Below are 11,264 nucleotides of genomic sequence, written 5' to 3'. Positions count from 1 at the left end.
GCCTCTCTGCTCCTATGATGCTGCTTGGCCTGCTGTGTTCATCCAGCGCTGCACCTCGTTGTCTCGGATTCTCCAGCATCTGCAGTTCCTACTACCTCTGATTCAATTTTAACCCCACTGCGAAGCCTTTTCTGATGAAGGGTCTAGGCCCGAAACGTCAGCCTCTCTGCTCCTATGATGCTGCTTGGCCTGCTGTGTTCATCCAGCCCTACACCTTGTTGTCCCAGTCTGTCCAACCTGTCATAGAGATAAACAGGATAGAAACAGACTCTGGTCCGCTCATCCATGCTGACCAAATATCCTAAATAAATCTAGTTCCATCTGCCAGCATTTGGCCCATATCCCTCTAAAACCATCCTGCTCATATACCCATCCAGATGCCTTTTAAATGTTGTAATTGTACCAGTCTCCACCACTTTCCCTAACAGCTCATTCCGTACATGCACCACCCTCTGCGTGAAAAAATTGCCCCTTAGATCCCTTTTAAATCTTTCCCCTCTCACCTTAAACCTATGCCTTCTAGTTTTGGATTCCCCTACCCTAGGGAAAATGCCTTGTCTATTTACCCTTTCCATGCCCTTCATGGTTTTATAAATCTCTATAAGGTCACCCCTCAGCCTCCGACACTCCAGGGAAAATAGCCTCAGCCTCTATCTATATATCAAACCCTCCAACCCTGGCAATATCCTTGTAAATCTTTTCTGAACCCTTGCAAGTTTCACAACATCCTTCCTATAGGAGGGAGAACAGAATTGCATGCAGTATTCCAAAGATGTCCTAACCACTGTCCTGTACAGCTGCAACATGATCTTCCAACACTTATATTCAGTGCACTGACCAATAAAGGCAAGCACGCCAAACGCCTTCTTCACTATCCTACCTACCTGCAACTCCACTTTCAAGGAACTGTGAAGCTGTACTCGAGGGTCTCTTCATTCAGCAGCACTCCCCAGGACCTTACCATGAGGTGTATAAATCCTGCCCTAATTTGCCTTTCCAAAATGCAGCACCTCACATTTATCTAAATTAAACTGCATCTGCCACTCCTCAGCCCATTGGTCCATCTGATTTAGATCCCATTGTACTCTGAGGTAACCTTCTTCGTTATCCACTACACCTCCATTTTGGTGTCATTTGCAAAATTACTAACCTTACCTTCTATGTTCACATCCAAATCATTTATATTAATGACGAAAAGCAGTGGACCCAGCACTGATCCTTATGGTACACTGCTGGTCACACGCCTCCTGTCTGAAAAGCAATCCTCCACCACCACCCTCTGTCTTCTACCTTTGAGCCAGTTCTGTACCCAAATGGCTAGTTCTCCCTGTATTCCATGTGGTCTGACCTTTTTTTTTGTTCATTCATGGATGAGGGCATTGCTGGCTAGGCCAGCATTTATTGCCCATCCCTAATTGCCTTGACAGCAGTTATGAATCAGCCTCATTGCTGTGGGTCTGGAGTCATGTGTAGGCCAGACCAAATAAGGATAGCAGTTTCCTTCCCTAAAGGCCATTAGTGAACCAGATGGTTTTTTTACGACAACCAACAATGGATTCGTGGTCATCATTAGACTCTTAATTCCAGATATTTATTGAATTCAAATTCCACCAGCTGCCATGGCGGGATTCAAACCCAGGTTCCCAGAACATTAGCTGGGTCTCTGGATTAACAGTCCAGCGATAATACCACTAGGCCACTGCCTCTCCATAACCTTGCTAACTAGTCTTGAGGGCAGAGTGGAGGACGTGATCTATATGGGCATTTTTCAAGATGTCACTATTTATTTCCCCATGTTCTCTATCTTCCACAGTAAACACTGATGCAAAATACTCATTTAGTATCTCTCCCGTCTCCTGTGGTTCTAGATATAAGTGGCCTTGCTGATCTTTAAGGGGCCTATTCTCTCCTTAATTACCCTTATGTCCTTAATGTATTCGTAGAATCCCTTTGGATTCTCCTGAACCCTATTTGTCAAAGCTGTCTCATGTCCCCTTTTTACCCTCTTGATTTCCCTCTTAAGTGTACTCCTACTGCCTTTATACTCTTCTAAGGATTCACGTGATCTCTGCTGTCTATAGCTGACATATGCTTCCTTCTTATTCTTAACCAAACCCTCCCATAAAGAAATCTCTCCAGTCCAAACAACAGCTGGTAAATTTCTTATGTAGACTTTCTAGTGCAAACAATCCCTCCTATAATGTGGATTCCAGAACTGCAAACTACCTATGGCCTGACCAAAATTTTATCCAGTTTCTGCATAACCTGTCTGCTCTTAATGCCACAGATAATAAAGGCAAGTACCCCATATGCTTTCTTGACCATTTCATCTACCCGTCTTTCTACCTTAAGGGATTGTGGATATACACACCAAGGTTCCTCTGATCCTTGGTACTTCCCAGGGTCCTACAATTCAACATCTGGCCACTATGTTGGATTTAGACATGTTGATTGTAACAATCATGTCTTGAAGCTCTGTGGCCAGTAGAGTCTTTCTCCTAGAATTGCACAATCATAAAATACAAAAACAGGGAAGTAACCCTGAACTTACATGAGAATTACAGTCGACAATATTTTGTGTAATTAGCCAATGCCATTATTCGTACTCCACATATACCTCTATCTCAAACTCTTCATCTAACCTGATCAAATTATCTTACCTTATAGTGCATCGTTATAACTTTCCTCAACTACCCACTATGTGCAAAGTGCTCAGGGAGAACTGTGTAATGGAATATCTCAAGATCCTACTGTAAAGTGACAGTGCCTTTAGGCTTAGCAATAATTAATGTTCACAAATACGCTGAGTGGCATTATAGTCAAGCTTGGCTTCATGATCTTTGACGTGTCTATGTAGATAATTCAGATGTAGGTGAGCACTTCTAACCCAATGTGGTTTCTGTGTAGTAAATCCTGGAATTAAGAGTCTAATGATGACCATGAATCTATTGTCAATTGTAAGAAAAACGCATTTGGTTCACTAATGTCTCTTAGGAAAGGAAACTGCCATCCTTACCTGGTCTGGACTACATGTGACTCCAGACCCACAGCAATGTTCTTACTCTTAACTGCCCTTTGGGCAACTAGGGATGGGCAAAAAATGCTGCCTGGTCAGCAACACCCTTGTCCTGTGAATGATTAAAGAAAAAAAAAATCATAGGTTTCTCAGAACAAATTTAGCATTATTTCTCAAATAATTTGTTTGGGCCCTTTTATATATGGGGCTCTCTCTCTCTCATTAAGGTATTATTGTTGGTCTAAAGGCAGAAAGTTGCCATCAGATGCAAAGGCACACTAGTCCGTGACTGAAGGAGACTCTGAACCACCGACCCAGAACAGTAGAACTCTGTCAGTATCTTCTGCATCTTTGTGACAAATTCCTTGGGAAGAATCAAAGTGACCAACTGGTACTACAACATGTAGGCAATCACTTGGTTTATGAGTTATAGTCAACCCTTTGAAGCCTGCTCTCAGAGAAGTGCTTTTCAATGCCATAAGCGACTTTGACCTCCAGCTGTCCCCAGTTCATCAGCCAGAATCCTCAGCATGGCTGACAAAGATGATTGGTGATCCAGATGAAAGGCTTGAATTCCTCTCATAGATAGTCCATCTGCCACTGACCAATCAAGAATCTAGACCATTTACCCTATTTAATCTGTTAGAAGATGTTGCCAAGTATATTTCTTGGCACCTGTGCAACTTCTGCAGGGCAGCTAGGAACATAAGGACAGTGTCAACATAAGCCAAGAGAACACATTTGATCTGAAGTTCATGTAGATCCTGACCTGACAACCTCCTCCGCAAGAGATGCAGGAAAGGCTTCATGAAAATAAAATGCAACTGGCCAGACAAGGGGCAGAATTAATGCACCTCTCTCCCAAAGCAAAGGGCACCATCAAGGACCCATTAACTTAAATTGGACACTCTGCAGAGGCGAACAGAATTCAGATCCAGTAGACTCTGTATCCTGAACGTGAATATTTGCAGAGTAACAAAAGAAATATTCATGATCCACCCTGTCAACCTTCTCCTGATCAAAGGCAGTCAACAGACTTGTCCACTTGGAAAGATGGGTCAGATCCTGGACAAACTGGGTATTATTGTTTGTGGTCTGGGCTAGGACCAAGTATGACTTGTCGGGGTGGAAGATTTGATCCAGATGTTGCCCTGGCCAATATTTTTAAAACGTGCTGAGGACGGAGACCCGGCACTAGTTTTGAAGAAAAGGGAGATCGCTCCTCATAGGTAATGGAGTAATTTCAGCCATGTGCCATCAGAGGGATATCTTCCCAGTCACTCAACATTCCTCCAGAAGCTCCTGTGGAACTCTACAGTCAGCCTGTCCTGCCATGAGGCTTTGCCCCTGGATTACTGTATGAGGACACAAGGTATTTTCTCTCGACTAATTGGAGCATCCAGTTTGTAGTGCTTGTGGGGCTGACCTGAAGCAGATCTCCCTAAAAAACCGTTCAAGCATTGTTGCTGAACAGATCTATGGGGACAGAGTATATGGAACTACTTACCATAAGATCATAAGAAATAGGAACAGAAGTAGGCCATTTGGTTCCTCAAGCCTGTGCTGCCATTCAATAGGATCATAACTGGTCCAGCATTCATCATTTCCACTCCCCTGCATTTTCTCTGTAATCCTTGAATCCTGTATTGGTTAGGGCCCCCATTCCTTTTCCAGCAATTTGAAGAGGGGGAGCTGTTGACTGGATCCTACCAGAAACAGGTCCACAACTTTATATATGCACCTTGGGAACAAAAAGTTTGATATCCCTCAGAAGTCCCTTCTTTTCATATGTCTTCCACAGTGTCAGGTCCTTGGAAGCCTGACTGTGATGTAACTCCAGGCTGAGCATCTCCTTCTCCAACCTCTCAGCCTTTGATTTCCATTTCTTTTTCAAACCCTGCAAAAGAAGATACAATGTAAGTCTTAAACACATCCAACCATAGCTACAAGGGGGAAATTCCATCCCAGATGGAGTCAATTCTAGTGACAGGTTGTTAAAGCACCAGTAGGTGAACTCCATCTGAGTAGAGAATGGACAGAGTTCCACATTAGACAGGACCTTGAGCATGGCAACCACTGCACAGTAACTGCCAGAATTGCAAGAACATGCAGTTTTAGAAATGTAACAGCAGTCAATTCTGGACCCTTTGGTTCCATGCTTTCCAAAGGTGAAACGCTGAAGTTAAAATGAAGACATCGCTAGATGTCCACCAATTCAAACGAATCAATCAGATCCTTCAGTCTTTCCACCAGTGCTAGGTAATATACAGTCCCTAGGCTCTGGTCTAATTAAAATCCCTTCTAAGAAAAATAGTCTTGCCCTCCTTGATAGAGCTAAAAGAAGTTTGTCTGCAGCTAGGCCGGAGGAACATATTATATTTACAAAATGTAGCACCATGCTTCTTAGGTGGATAGTGAAATGGAAAGCAAACAACTTGGCATTGGATCTCCAGGTGAAAATTCGGAGTTAACAAGTTAGCCACACTAGAAAAGGACAATGACCTTTCTACAGTGCTGGGAATGTTTCCAGGCAGCTGAGATTGCATTAACCCAAATGGCAAACTCAGATAAGGCTGGCTGGGGTCAGACCATTCATAAGGGACACCATAGGTGAGTTGACATTCGTGTATTCAGACGGCTAGTTTCCATCCTATCTGTCTGACGTAATGTTTGTGGCAGTCGTTGCATGGTATTTTGTAAACCACATTGTTTCTGCATGTCGTGGAAATGGGGTCTTTAATCCTTGTAAGTGTTTGTCACAGAGTGGCTGTGGGCTTGTAGGCCATCATGATTCCTAGTGGTCTTAGGAGTCTTGTTGTCAGTTCTGATATGTTCTTGATGTAGGGCAGTGTGTTAGGATCTACTGTGTCCTCTTGTTGCTGTCTGTTTAGTAGGCATCTGTGGATGAAGTTGCGGGGATATCCATTTATAGCGAGGATTTTGTATAGGTGCTGTTCCTCTTCCCTGTGTAGTTCCAGACTGTTGCTGTGTGTCCTGGCCCATTTAAATAGTTTCCTAATGCAGCTTTGTTTGTGGGCCTTGGGATGGGTGCTGTGGAAGTTGAGGATTTGATCAGTATGGGTTGCTTTTCTGTATACTGAGGTTTGGAACTCCCCGTTGGTCATATGCTCAACTTTAACATCAAGAAATGGCAGTTTGATTGTTGTTTTCTTCTTCCCTTGTGAATTTAATCCATGTGAAAAACTCTGTTGATGAAGTAGTGGGTCTCTTCTAATTTGTTGCGTTTAATAATGACAAATGTGTTGCCTACGTATCGGATCCACAGTTTAGGTTGAATGCAGGGCAGGGTGATGTGTTCTACTCTTTGCATGACTGCTTCTACAATGAGTCCTGAGATGGGTGACACCATTGGTGTACCATTGGTCTGTTTGTATATTTGACCATTAAAGACAAAGTGTGTGGTGAGGTAAGGGTCTAGTAGTTTAAGTATGTTGTCATTGCTGATTGAGCTGCTGGCCTGTGTTGCTGCTTCCTCTGGTAATGTGGCCACTGTTTCTTTGGCTAGTGGGATGTCAATTTATGTGAATAAAGCAGTGACGTCAAAGGATACCATAATCGCGTTGAATGAATGGAATGGGGTGATCCGTCCACTAGGTGTTTCAATCTCTGTTGTGGGTCCTTGGCCAGTTTGTGTTAAGGTGTGCCTGGTAGGGAAACAGTGGGTCTGAGGCAATTAATGAGGGAATTTTGGTAGGATACAGCAAGAGAACTCATTCGTCATTACAGTGAAAATCCCTCCAAAAATCTCAACACAACTTGTTCTTAGCCAATAGAACACAAAACCCAGCCCTTACAGAAAATGTGGGGTTTTTTTTAGCAAAACATACACACCTTCCTTTTAAGCCAACAAACTGATTTTGGACAGCAACGGAAGGGTACATGAGTTCCAGTTTGCTCTCATCACTGTCCATAAAATGGTATTAAACGTTCCCATTTTGTACAAGGCATTACACCTTTTATTTATTCCTTATTTCAGATCACTTGTTATTTTTATCAAAAAGTAAATTGTGAAATTTTGCCTGCCTTCTTTTTCATTTCAAAATTATCTCAAATGCAAATATCAAAGTTGTTGGACTGACAGGTTATGATTATCTTCAATTCATTTCTCCTTAAAAGATAGTTTTTTAGAAACCCGTAAACTTTATAAAATTTTTATTTGAGCTTAATGAAGGGAGGTTTTAGCAAGGATCTTAAAGAATGATGCACCATGTAATAAATATTACAACTAAAATTTACAAATAGTGAAGGATCAGAACCCAACCAGGAGAGTAGTTGAATGTAGATATGATAAAGGCATGGATAAGGTTTGCAGCAGGAGATGGGCTCAGATACATGTTGAGAATAAGAAGTTGGAAGCCCATCTCAAGATTAAATACAGTGCAGAGTTTGCAAATAACCTGGTTCAATCAGTGACTCTGGAATGGGTCAGAATTGGTGTTGAGGTTACATATATGTGATGGAGCTCAAATATGAAACTTTAGTTGTCCTAAAATTTAACTGGAGAAACACACAGCATCTATGCTGGAAACAAAGTAATTAAGGGGTAGAGCTGGGGCATTAGTTTCCTTGTGAATACTGATTCCACATACTATTAATATTAAATGAGTTAATACTATGTTCTGTTTTCCTAAATCCACTGTCTTTGTATATAGATGATTGAGGTGTTTAAAATAGTCAAAAATTCATTTGGTAGGCAAAGAGAATCTATATCTTCCAAGGGTTGTGAAACAAGAGTTCATAATCTTAAAGATCTCAAAATCTAAAATCTCTAAGAGTGAAATCAAAAAGTACTTCTCCCTGAAAGGGTGGTAAAAATATGAACTCTCTTCTGCAAAAATCTGTAGGTGCAAGATCAATTGAAATTTTCAAGATAGTGATTTGTAGATTCTAATCGGCAAAGGTATCAAGTGATATGGAGTGGTATAGATCAGCGATGACCTAATTGAATGGAAGAACAGAATTAAACTGTTTCCATGTTCCATTCATTCAAGCAAAAGTTAAGTTAATTTATAAAAAACTTATTCCCATCCCTAGCGACACAATTTAGCATTTCCACTTCATTCTCAATTAAAGCACTTTTGATGAACTATTGCATTTGCTTCATTAGTAGTATACTAATTAGTTATCGTACTTAAAAATTACAAACATAAAAGCAACTGGTCTTTTAATATGATGCATCCTCATCACAGCTGAAATTTAACCTGAAAATATAAATACATGAGTGATCCTGTAGCACAATGCAACAGTAATGAGCATAATGTTCATAACATGCTCCTTTAAGTTATACAAATGCTTGGTTTTGAATATTCTCAGAAATAAATTTTCAAGGAGTACTTTCAATAATAATAGGATCAAAGTGTTTGAGTCTTGATCTTTGTTTATCTGATTACCCATAATTAGCAAAATCAGAGAGGCTCTTGCAATCATATTTCTTTAATGAAAGATGTTTATTTTAACATTTTATACTTTACTAGAAGGTAATAAAACATTGATAATTTTTATTAGTCTTCATCGATTTTGTTAAGTTTAAATAGAATTTGATTAAAGAAACTTAATGTCAAACACATCTTAGATGAAACTTCAGGTGGATGCACAAATGAAATCATTCATTGCTGAAATCTTTCTTTCTTTAAAATCATGAGATTAATCAAATAGGAAGAACTTGTAAGTAAACAGATAAGGATGTTCTGTCCATACTAATAACAAAGTGTGTGTCTCATTGCTTGTGTATAAAGTTGAAAAAATATTTGTATTATTGATTATTGATTAACCAATGATATAATACAGTTTCTCATCATATTTTGGCAAAGATTTTCTTTACAAAAAAATTAAAATTATTGTAAAAATCTACTAATTAATCATTTAGTCAGTTGGTAGTACAGAACTTGAATATTGCTGAATAAATGTACATTTTGTTGAGACTTTTTATCTTGAACTCAACAGGACAATTCACAAGAATTATCAAGTAAAAAGAAAAAAATATATTTATACTGTATGAAAGAAGAATGATGGTTGGTTGGCAAGTAGATTCTATTAGATGGAAATAGTGCCATAGAAAATGCACCAGTTATATGATGACTGACAGTTAACTGCCTAGTTTTATCTAAATTTTTAGTTTTAAACCAGGGAGGTTGAATGATTAGTCAAAGATTGTCCTGAGAAATGAACCACGGAATGACTGTTGTATATTCTGTTGAGGTGAAACAGTCACAATGTATGTAATTTTTTTTCTGTGCAAAGAACAGGGTGCTGTATATTTATATATACAGATGTTATGGTACATTTAAGTGCTCCACAATGCAAGCTCAAATGATAATTATATTTAGCAAATGTTATTCACTCATGGAGTTGGATCTAATGTTGGGCTTTTTTTTGAGTTTTGCAGCACTGGATTGTTCAACATATTTAGCATCCTACTTGTGATGAACAAAAGGATATGCTATTTGATACACTAAAAATCCAATCTCTTGTGACTTATCATCACTGCAGCAAGCTATTCTGAGAAAAATAAGCATAAATGAAATTTTGGCCCCTGCTTGTGATGTGTGTCCTTGTCAAAATAAATTCAGTTTAGGGTACTATAGTTGTAAATTAATTTACATAATTAAACACCTTTTGGAGATTTAGAAAATAAAAATGTCTTTGTTCAGTGGATAAACAAAATCCAAATCAGTTTTAATAAAATTGAATGAAAACAAGAATAAAATCATTTGTGAATTCTGCAGGGTTTTGAAAACTAATGTTATTTTCTAACATTAGAATAGAAATTACTATCGGCGGTTATATGGACGTATAATGCACTCAAATCAAATTGCTCTCTGTGATATTACAATAAAAATATGACTGTTAAAAAGTAGTGAAAGAAATTTAACATTATCAAATAAACCCATTAGAGATCTTTAAATAGACAGAATCCACGTACTTCATATTTGATGCATATAGTAACAAAGGCAATCACTCCAGTGTACATATGCAGCATTCGGGCTTGTATGCAACATTTGGGCTTGTATGTTCCAAGCTGGTGGTTTGAATTTTGCATTGGGAAGTATGGGAGAAGGACGTGATGCAGTGGTGTGACATTGACAGCAAAATATTAATTTGCAGTCCCTGAATTCAGGGAGAGCTTCAACTTTGCAACTTCCACATTGCTGCCAGAGACCCCATATAAAAAAATTAAATCTTGTTCAGTCAGATGTAACTCAGCTTTTAACATTGATTCAAAGAATAAAATTTAATGTACAATAGAACTGATTCTAAAATAATCTAATTGCAGAGTGCTGTTAAATAATTAATTAGTTTTTTAAGCCTAAGATTTTAAATTTTTCTTTAAAAGAAAATCTTTCTGAATACTTTAACTTCTATGTTCACCTAGTGTATTTGGCCTAAATTTTAATTTGCTCAATATGAAAATATTTTTAAATGATTTTACTGTAATTCTCTTTTTCCTGGTTGTGTGTCTGTGACAATCCTTTAATACGATAACACTTGATCTCTCAGTTACACTTTGTAGCCAATGACAAACACTCATGGCTCACCATGACTGCAAAATCAAGCCCAACAACACATTGATTTATGAAAACAGATTGTGTACCATTTATATTTACTTTCGCATTATGCTGAACCCACTGCTTTGTCCCATTTTATCCATATTTCTTTGCTGGAGGATTTTCTTTCTACTGATGATCATGACTTGTTTGTATATAGCCTAAGGTAGTTGTTCTTCCCATGAGTATTGAGTAGTCCTTTGACTGTAAAAAGCATTATACTCAAGCCTAATCCCATCCTTGTTTAATCTTCACAATTTGTTTCTGGGTTTGAAAGGTGCTGGTTAAGTATCTTCGGTGAATTTCAGCAACGCAATTTGTAGAAAGTACACCTTCCTGCCACTGAGTGTCAGTGGTGGAGGGAGTCAATGTTTGTGGCACCAATCAAGCAGGCTGCTTTGTACTGGAAGGTGTCAAGGTTCTTGAGTGTTTTTAGAGCTGCATGCATCTTGGCAAGTAGAGAATCTGCTATCACACTTCTGACTTGTGCCTTGTAGATGGCGGACAGGGTTTGGAGAGTCGGGAGGTGAATTGTTTGCTGCAGTTTTCCTTGCTGGTAACCTGCTCTTGCGGCCATTGTACGTATACAGCTAGTCCAGTTCAGTTTCAGTTTCTTGTCAATGGTACCCTAAGATGTTGATAGCGGGGGATTCAGTGATGGTGATGTCATTGAATGTCAAGGC

This window comes from Rhincodon typus, chromosome 1 (genome assembly GCF_021869965.1).
Source record: "Rhincodon typus isolate 14 chromosome 1, sRhiTyp1.1, whole genome shotgun sequence".
Taxonomy (NCBI): Eukaryota; Metazoa; Chordata; class Chondrichthyes; order Orectolobiformes; family Rhincodontidae; genus Rhincodon; species Rhincodon typus.
The sequence above is the reverse complement of the archived record's forward strand: the minus strand, read 5'-3'. Positions refer to the sequence as shown.